This window comes from Euprymna scolopes, chromosome 43 (assembly GCF_053919585.1).
Source record: "Euprymna scolopes isolate OS-2025 chromosome 43, ASM5391958v1, whole genome shotgun sequence".
NCBI lineage: Eukaryota > Metazoa > Mollusca > Cephalopoda > Sepiida > Sepiolidae > Euprymna > Euprymna scolopes.
In genome coordinates, this window is record NC_136524.1 from 56,832,029 (window position 1) to 56,843,024 (window position 10,996).

The window sequence follows — 10,996 nt, forward strand, 5'->3', positions numbered from 1 at the left end:
TTTACTGCAACTGCGCATCAAATATGCAAATAAAATTTCAATGACGAGAAAATTCAAGCTTAGAGAAAGTCCAAGTTTAGAAGAAGTCCAAATGAGAGGAAGTCGCACTTTAGAGGAAGTTCAAATTAAAGGAGTTTTACTATATATCTATCTCTCTCTCTCTCTCTCTCTCTCTCTCTATATATATATATATATATATATATATATATATATATATATATATATATATACAGGTTCCTTCAGTCTTTGACAGGCTATGGATACCCACGAAGGGGTGCCTGCGCATTAAATTTTTGTGGCAGGAGGTGCGCAATTGCTTCTCCTGAGTCAATATTGCTAAATAATAGTGGCAACTGCAATGTATGTACAGGATGACTGGAAACAAATGCCGAGATAAGCAGAAAGCCTTGAATTCCAAAATGGTCATCCATCTGGTACTAACCGAGCTCAACTTTGCTTAACATCGATGATCTGACGAGAACCGGTGTGTCAACGCGATTATGCCGTATATATATATATATATATATATATATATATATATATATATATATATATATATATATATATAATTCTTCTTTTATGCCTACAGAAACTAGTGTTTTATGCTTACGCAATCATCTGTGTAGGAGGTGACAATTTCTGCCGGGCGGAAGATTCTAACCCAGCCCTGAAGCTAACTTTGATTCCATTTGCCAAGCTTTTACACCCAGGCCACCAAAGAATATTACCGAGAACGAAGAGAATACTAACTAACAAACGCCCAATTCGGACGCAGATATAAGACAATCAAACCGACGGAAGTCGTGAACGTCGTTTATGTATGTAGATATTTAATTATCATTATATACCAGAAGATGTATTTCATTCACATTCATATTATTTTATTCATATTTTTGTGAGGTAAGTCTTACACGTGTTTCGTTGAATATCGAAAGCCCACCAAACAACTCATCAGAGGTAAATCTATGTTATTTAGAAAACAGTTGGGCGTTCTTTTTTCTTAGAAAGAAAAGAGGTTTTGTGATGAAAAAATGTTTATAAAAGGAAATTGAAATATTTAAATTTCGCAAAAACGTTAGAATAAAGAAACTAGTTATTGCAGTTATGGATCATATTAAAGTAACAGAGATTAGTGTTTTCAATGCAAACATTAGCAAAATTTAACCTCAATTAAGAATCGATTTGGCATAAAGCACTCATTCTAAGTAAACAGCCCATACCTTTTGTTGACCTTCAATCTAGTATAGCGAATATTTGGCACGGAAAAAAACATTTTAAAATTCAATAAGGGAGCACGTACGTACACGCACAGTATATAATTTAAAAATTGCGTATGAAAATCTACTAAATGTCCTTTATTCCGAGAAAAGCACATATTGTGATTATAATAAGCCAAATCAAGGGCGATAATCAGGTTTGAATGCTCGCAAATGAAATGAATTGGAATGCTGTGACATTTAATTATACTTTGCTTTTTAGTACTCAATACAATATGGCGAACAAAATCAAGTTGAAATAGAATGCAAATACTAGCAAAAGAATGCTTTTGGTAACAGTGTGAAAAACGTTTATAATATTATATTACATTCTCATTTAACTTGAAATATTTTAATCTATTAAAAAAAATAAAATAAATAAATAGCAGCCAAAAATGTAATATATTCTATCGGTGGGTATATTTCGCCAGAACACCACCATTGTGTTTATGTAGCAAGGAATATGAAATTATGTTAAATCTGAATTTTTTTAGATGAGGATTGGTTATTTGTATTAGTTTGATGCTTTGGACTACGGATCGCATCTTGAGTGTCATTTTCATAACGTTTTGATATGTAGCCTCCGACCTTCGTCTGGCGTATCTTGTCGAACCCAGGAATGTTTTTTATCGAACTCGGGAATTTGGACGGAATTTCGAACGAAACACTTTATTTACTTCCTCGACTTGCATGCTCTTGTTCCAGGTCTTGTAAGAGGTCCTAAGAAATTCGTAATTGTATTTTTCGCTTATCAACACTGAGAATTGAACCTCCAACTTTTAGGAGCTAATTCTTTTACAATTCTTTTTTTACAAGTACTCTAACCACTGCGTCTTGGATTCTTGTGGAGTTTACATCGTTTGAAACTTTGTGATAATGACTCTAAAGGGGAACACAATGGTCTGAAGGATCCAAATAAAATCAAATAATTTTAATCTATTAAAATATAAATAGATGATCATCTTTAGTTAACTATTAGGTGTAATTATATTCATGCAGATATTCTACATGATTTCTATTACAGATGGTTATACATGATTATCTTATTATATTCTTCTTATATTCTTATTATATGTTATATTCAGACATTCTACATAATTATATTCATGCAGATATTCTACATGATCTATACTTGCGTAATATTTTCGTATAAGAAGCTTATAGTAAACACAAACCTCTTTCTATATATATATTTATGTATGCGTATATATTTTTGTTTAAAAAATTTTTTCCTATCAAACTCCTCTGTCAATTTTCGGCTACAGATATGAAAATTGATAAATAGGGTATTCGAACCTATGTGAAACTTTATATTTGGGTTTTATCCGGGGAAAATCGATACAAAAGTGTGAAAATTAATAAAATTGAGTTTTCCATGTGAAGGTCGAACGATGGCATTACGAATATGCACAACGTAATGGTTATTGGTTCATGTTTTAACGTTTAGCCTTGCAGCAAACATGTTTTCGTAGCTCAGGCATTAACGTAAAAGGAAAAAGTAAATCGTAAGTTAAACATTTTGTTGTTTTTTTTAATCATTACTATACATTAGGTGCAATATAATATAATAATAAAGAAGAAATCGGCATTAATCACAGTATCATACTTAAGCGTATTTTACGACCGGATAATACCGGTCGGCCTGCTAGTTAAAAATAAAAGCAAGAGCAAACAACGTAATATGTTCTGTCGGTCAGTATATTCGCCAGAAGACCGCCATTTTGTCTATATAGCAAAGAGATGTGAAAGCATCTTATATAAAAAAAAATATGCTTCATAAGTAAGAAAAATATATATTTAATGCAAAAAAATGATAGGATTTCAAAATAAGCAATAGTAATATTTATGACTGATCAGAAAATTCATTTCAATCTTAGTATTATATGATTGCGGAATAAAGACTTACGCTAAGAGCGGATCATTACTAAATATATGAACTGAGTGATGTAACTGATAACTTTTATGTGACTTATGAGGTAAGGTATCTCCCCCCCTATTTTAATTGTTAGTAGTAAAAAAACAATCAGAACTCAATAGCTAAATCGATTAATTCGATTTCAAAAGACTATTTATCATGACATTGACGTATGATCAAGTATTTTGTATAGCTACGATTTATTAAGCTGTTGCAGTCAATAAAATATGGAAAAATATCAACTTACTCTAGCTATTAAGCATGAAAGTCAGCCTTCCGGAATAGAAGCCGAGCCGATATGTCAAGGCGCAAACACAACTCGATGTTGTGAATTTATCAACTGGCCGATTAAAAACCACGAATCTTCACTCTATAATTTGTATAAATGAGATGAGCAAGTACCCTTTTTAATGCACTTGAAAAAAGAATATGTCGGAGTAATCAGCAAACAAGCAGTCCAGTTGAATGGTGTTCAAAAGATGGGAAGTAATTGAAAACAAACATTCTCCACAGAATTTCTGTTTTGCTATTGTTTTTTGTTTTTTTTACAGAGGAAGTCACCACTTTTCAAAGCCTGAAGGACACTCGAAGATAAGATCTAGTAGGTGTACGGTGGTCGGTAAGACAACAGTATAGTGATCAGTAATGGAAGAAGTTGGATAGAATTTAATTGTTTTAGGGACGACTCAACAGGAACATGTTTACAATGAACTTGAAAACGACCACGTTGTAGTCAGCTGGAATGCAGGCTCAAGATACAAAGTTTCGCAGACGGGCAGTTCTAGGAAATAAACTTTGTTCATGAAATTTACCTTTAGATGTAGGTACAGACAGAAAGCGGGGAAAAGGCTGGCAGTAGTTGGAACTAGGCGAGTATTTGTTGTGAATGTTTTGTAGGGGACACCAGAGATGGAAGCTTAGTAGAGTATTTGCCATGAAAGATTATGATAAAACAGTGATAGTCTCACAACGTCTCTTCAGCTTAGAGCCGCGTAGAACTCAAAACGAATATCTCAACCTGACCTTTATAAGCCGTCGTATCTCTTGAGGTTAAATTTTGCTAATGTTTGCATTAAAAACACTAATCTCTGTTACTTTAATATGATCCATAACTGCAATAACTAGTTTCTTCATTCTGACATTTTTGCGAAATTTAAATATTTCAATTTACTTTTATAAAAAATTTTTCATCATAAAACCTCTTTTCCTTCTAAGAAAAAAGAACGCCCAACTGTTTTCTAAATAACATAGATTTACCTCTGATGAGTTGTTTGGTGGGCTTTCGATATTCAACGAAACACGCGTCAGACTTACCTTACAAAAATATGAATAAAATAATATGAGTGTGAATGAAATGCATCTTCTGGTATAGAATGATAACCTGACCTTTATAAGGCCGTCGTATTTCTTCAAGTAGAAAAAGAACATCAATTAGTGGTGGTAATTAGTCGAGTTTTTTTTTTTTACTGTGAATGGTTTGCAGTGGCAATCAGAGAATTTAGATCAGTTTCGTCCTGCTATGAAAATTAACGGCAGAGCAGAGAAAGACTAGCGGATGTAATAACAGGATTCTATCTCTTGACGTATCTGACTCTAAGTACGATGCTGTAAGACATATTAGTAAAGGATCTGTTATCGATAATCGGTCGGCTAGAAACGAGGCTATTTGGACGGCCTTATATAGGTCAGGTTGAGACATACATTCTGAGTAGTTCTAAGAGGTTTATCATCCTAGACTTTACCTCCTCTCTTTGGGGTGTAGTAACTTTATTGTTTACTTCCTACAGAGCCGTGATTGAGGAATGCCGACAGATTGCACAGGCCGTTTTAATAGGCCAGAGTGACACACTTTTATGGGTGCTGGCTTTATTCTTTCCACCAATTGACCTTGTGTCACATTATCCTGCGGTGGGATGGGAGTGAATACGGATTCTGATACAGGTAGAGAGTTACATCAGCAATGGAGTTCTTTAAAAAGATATAGGATATAGTGCACACCAATTACGGTCCATCTATACGGATATATTGCGGGCAATATGTTCGAGAGAAATCAGTTTGTATATGTATACGCAATATTGTCTTTATATGCTTGACTTTCTCTCTTTATGTTAACTTTATGTCTTTGATAGAAAGGCGGAGGTGCGTTTGTTTTGTGTGTATGTGTATAGTCGTGCTGATGTTGTTGTGTGTTACGGTGTGTTTGGGTGCGTGTATGGGAGGGTAAAGTCCACACGCACCCATCTGACCCAGGCTTCTATTTGTCCCAAGAACAATGCTAATAGTTTGGTTCACGTCGCTAGCAGAATTCAGAATTCTCGTCTACGTAAGAGATTCTGGTAAAAGTCACGATTTATATTCTTCGTCACGTCCAAGTCATTTTACAGCAAAAGGTGTGTACTTAAAAAAAAAAAATCGCGGGATTTAGCCGAGAAACTCACTAGGATACGAAAAAGCAGATTAAAATGTCCACAAAGTAATTTTAGTATTCTTTGATTACAACGCCGAAGGAATTAGGAGCTATTCTTCTTTTTTCTTCTATAAAAATACATCTTAGGCAAATATTTTGCTAACCACCCTCACAAAATGGTGTGTCTATTCCGATAGCCGTTCTTAACATGGACAGGTTGGATTGTCTAATCCGGAAGCCGTTCTTAGCATAAGGAAGTTTGAGATTGTGCAACAACAACAGTTTTTTTACGAGGCGGGGGGCATGCTTCCACGGGGCAACGCCTGTTAACGAGCCCTGCTAGTATACATATATATATAATTATTACTATAAACATTCTTTAATACCTACAAACATCAGTGTTTTGCCATTTCGGGAATCATCAGTGCAGAGTGTCACGATTACCTCCGGTCGGGAGATTCGAACCCGGCAACGAAGCCATTTCTAACTCCATTAGCAAGGAACAAACCAGCAAGGCTAACGTTAACTACGAGATATACAGTTAAAATTTATACATTTATTTTTAAATATCAAGACGGTTATAGTCATCTCGTGATTATGACATCATGATTTACGCGTCGCGTACGAGCTTAAGTGACCGACTTTTACCTTCAACGAATTCTTAAATAATTATGTCAGCCCCTTTAAGAACTATACTATAATTATTTTTATAATACCTGTGTGTGTGTGTGTGTGTGTGTGTGTGTGTGTGTGTGTGCATCGTATCGCATCGAAAATGGAGTAAATCGAGCAGAGCAAAAGGTCGCTTCGGGGTTGGGTTCGAATTTTATGACCGGCAGGAATTATTACCCTCTACACTAATGATTACGTAATCATAAAACGCTAGTGTCTGTACTTATAAATAATAATTATTATTAAATTGTCATTATCAAGCTTTTTAAAAAAAATACTTAAGGGTGTGTACTATATGCAGAATTATAATTAAGGTGGACAACTAGCGTTCATGCACTGTTAACTATTTCTGCTTGTTTGAACATTTTTGATTCTCTAATATATTCGCTCGAATTTGACCTTCATTCCCATTGCAGTAGTATGGTGACTCTAAGGTAACGACTTAGCAAACGGAGCAAAAGGTGGCTTCTTGTCATGGTTCAAATTTCATGACCGACAGAATTGTCACCTTTTACACTGATGGTTACGTAAGCATGAAGCATATAGTTATAAATAATTAATATTGTTTAATTATATATATATATAATTATTTATATACCTACATGCACTACCGTTTCAGGTTTTGATATTAATCAATGCAAGAAGTGACGGTTTTCGGTGATCTTAGCTACCTTTGATTCCATTTACAAGAGACGATACACATAGGCACCGTCAACTGCCATGGGAATTAAGGAAAATTTAACATTTTTGAATTCAAACACGAGCATAACGTTACTAAGACAGTCTAAAGTTATCGAGCGATTGGAAATCCTGATCTCGCACAAAGCCATCGGAAAGCCTTTTTTTATTTCCCAGAAAATGTTCAACCTTAGAGATGGAGATGACGTCACAGCCGTAATGAGGTCACGCATTGTGGGCGAATAAAGAATTAACGTATTTCTTAGAACCTGAAGTAAGAGTTAAAGTTCTTTCCTTTTTCTAATGTTAACGAACAGTCACCTGTTCTTGTAAGAGTAAATATGAGATAGGATAGCCAAGAATTCGAACCTCTAGATTTAGAATTGCGAATTCCGATCATAAGTTAAAATAAATAATACAGAATGTTATTGAAAAAAGGAATGTGATGATGCAATTTTGTTTCTGTTAATGAAATGAAATTAAAATCCGAACAATAGAAAATGTTAAACATAGGTTAATCGAAAATTAGGTTAGAGAAATCGGTCTTTGTAAACATGTGAGGAACAATGGATGCTTCGACACGTGAGGCATGTCAAGCTACGGGACCGATATGCAGGTGTTTGGTCATGCAATGACGTCATGAGTTTTCAATATAGTTAGAGCTTTAGAAGTCAGAGGGGGAGTGAGTAAGAGGGGAGAAGAGAGAAGTCAGATGTCGGACAAGGTCGGACAGACAGAGCTGACATCCACCTTGGAAGCGAAGGTAGAAGTTGAAATAATGTAGAAACTTTGAATTCCTTGATGCGAAGCCATTGACCGGTCGAATGGAATAAACGAACATCATATTTTTGTAACTGTCGTCTCGTGTTATGTCGTTCAACAACAACAGTTTTGTGAATGTGTATTATAAGACTTGTGTTCAACTCATCTGTATTTATAAGAACTTGTGTATAAACTCATCTAAGAATGTGTCTCTATAATCTTAAGAATGTGCCTCCCTCTCAGTATGAAGAAATGATGAATGTTCCTTCATTATGATAAAAGACTTGAAATCCTCATACCCAAAAATGCATGTGTTAAAGAAAGATAATGTTTATAGAACCACTCACAGAACATTCAGAACTGTGAAACAGTATAAATATCAATCTATCTCAATCTCTCTTATATATATATATATATATATATATATATATATATATATATATATATATATCCCTCATCTAATTGAATTACATGTCTGTATTGAACTGTATACTGTCTCTCTGTATATACACCCTGTTTATATCTCAACAATATGAACCATCTAAGACGAAACGCAACAACAAATATAAGTCGTCATCTATAATAACATATATTACATAACACTAAATCTTTGCTTCTTTGCTACTAAATCTACAACGTATGCGTCTTGGGTGTCTACACTTTAACGCTTGTATACACGACAACGATATATGTGGGAATATAATACTAGTTCTTTACAACAAGTGGTTGTATGCTTCGTCGGAAGCGACTTGCACATATCACAGCATGCCCTATGTCTTATGACTATTGTTAAAGTGATCACGGCCGGAATTTGCAAAACCACATGACTTCCGATCAGGAATTTTTAGCTGGTGATATTTCTAGTAGGAAACATGTTTGCGCGTTGTCTCCCCCTCAAATGTGAATGGGGTGTGTTAATACAAACAAGCTGTATCGACACTGCCTATATACCCAATTCTCTCTGTCTATCTGACTTCTCTTACCCTTCTCTCTCCATCCACTTCAATCTATCTATCTATCTATCTATCTATCTATCTATCTATCTATCTATCTATGTGGTTCTAATGCCTTATGTAACTGTATGCATTTTAAATAAACCTTCTTTTATAAAATTCGGTTCCCGAATGAGTTTATCAGCAGAAAAATAAATGAGCCTGGGTTCACTAGTACAACGACGATACACGGATGTATAATAGTTTATACATGAATCGCTAAAGGAAAATAAAGAGCAATACTAGTAATATACAATTATAGACAAACAAGATGAATACATTTCTTGAGTCGGTTAAATTAAATTTTTAATAATTGTCGACAAAGAGTTTCAAACAGATGACGTGATTGAAGCACTGCATTCCTCTTTCCTCTTCCACTTTTACCTAAACTCTTACATATTTTCCTTCCCATCGGCATGTGGATTTAATACTTCTATAATTAGTTTATTAATTAGTCCGTTTGCATTCTTATCGCCGGGGGAAATTGGCACTAAATTTGCAAATTCAGATTAATTTTGCCATTGTTTATTTTCAACTATTGAGGTCTTCGATTGATGGAAATTATTTATGCAAGTAATATTCTACTTCCGTTTGCTCAGAGCCTTCACCGGTTCCATTGTTTCAGAATAATCGCGTTCACAAGTGTCCTTATGTTAATAAAATCTACCACTAGTATCTCACAGTTTAACAGGGGCTCCAAAGAGAGTTTCAAATGTAATAGGCCCCACACTATCGAAAACGCTCCAACTTCTGTCCCATCGCTGCAATGTCGCATTCCCGTGCCTGTTTTGCAAGTACTTTAATAATATGTACATACCGCCTGTGGCGACAAAATGTACATGTTCCCGTCTAACTTGACATGCAGAAAAATCCCACATTCACTTTTGAGGTACCTAGATGCCGGACAGCCTTTTACTCTAATAGTGTTCGTCCTCGATCTGCTTTGGAACTTTTAAACATTGGAATATCCTGCCTATTTTCTGCTTCCCCATCTCTACAAAACTGAAGTGTAAATGTAATATGAACAAACACATCGCTGCTCAACTCCAAAAAAAACTATTTTAGGCATGATCCCAAATAATAGCCCCTTACGTCTCAAGTAACAATGTGCTTCATTTCGGATGAAAAAGGTCTCTTTCTCTCTCTCTCTCTCGCTCTCGCTCTCTCTCTCTCTCTCTTTATATATATATATATATATATATATATATATATATATATATATATATATATAGAGAGAGAGAGAGAGAGAGAGAGAGATAGCCCCTCGCGTTTCAAGTAACAATATGCTTCATTTCGGGTGAAGAAGATCTCAATCCCTCTCTCCATCTCTCTCTCTCTCTCTCTCTCTATATATATATATATATATATATATATATATATATGTATATATATATATATATATATATATATATATAGAGAGAGAGAGAGAGAGAGAGATTGAGACCTTTTTCACCCGAAATGAAGCATATTGTTACTTGAAACGCGAGGGGCTATCTCTCTCTCTCATCTCATATATATATATATATATATATATATATATATATATATATATATATATATATATATATAACTACTTCATTTATTCGCATGAATTTAATATATGAAAGTATAGATTTATGCGTAAACTTTAAGTATTTACTTCAAAAGTGCTCAATACGTAGGTAGAGCTAGTTAGTAATTTATAAAATATATATGGCGATTAAGCTACACTGAATATTCTGCGTTTCATCCAACTATATATATATATATATATATATATATATATATATATAGAGAGAGAGAGAGAGAGAGAAAGAAAGAGAGAGAAATAAAAAAAGAGGAAGTCTCTAAATAAAGACGAAACGTTGATGAACACATAACACGGTTTGTTCCTTTTTATTTTTCTATTTTGTAGGAATACTGTTTCCATTATTCTCATCATATATATATATATATATGTATATATATATATATATATATATATATATATATATATATATATAATGCCAAGCAAAAGTACTGAATACATTACATTTTTCTTCATAACTTTAATTAGGGTTCATGATTTTACCTAAAATTTGGTCAGTATATTCCTATTACTATTCTAACTAATATTTGGGTTAGTAATTATAAAATTAAAGTTTAGAAAGTTTATATTAAAGGAAAAATATAAATTTACTAACGCAAAAGTATTGGATACATTGATGTAATATTTGCTTGCATAGCCTTTATTGCGTTCAACAATTCCAATCGCTTTCTGTAGTTGCATACCTGTTTGTAGCAAAGATATGCAGGTATTTTGCGCCATTCTTATTTGCAAAACTGTTCTAGTTGT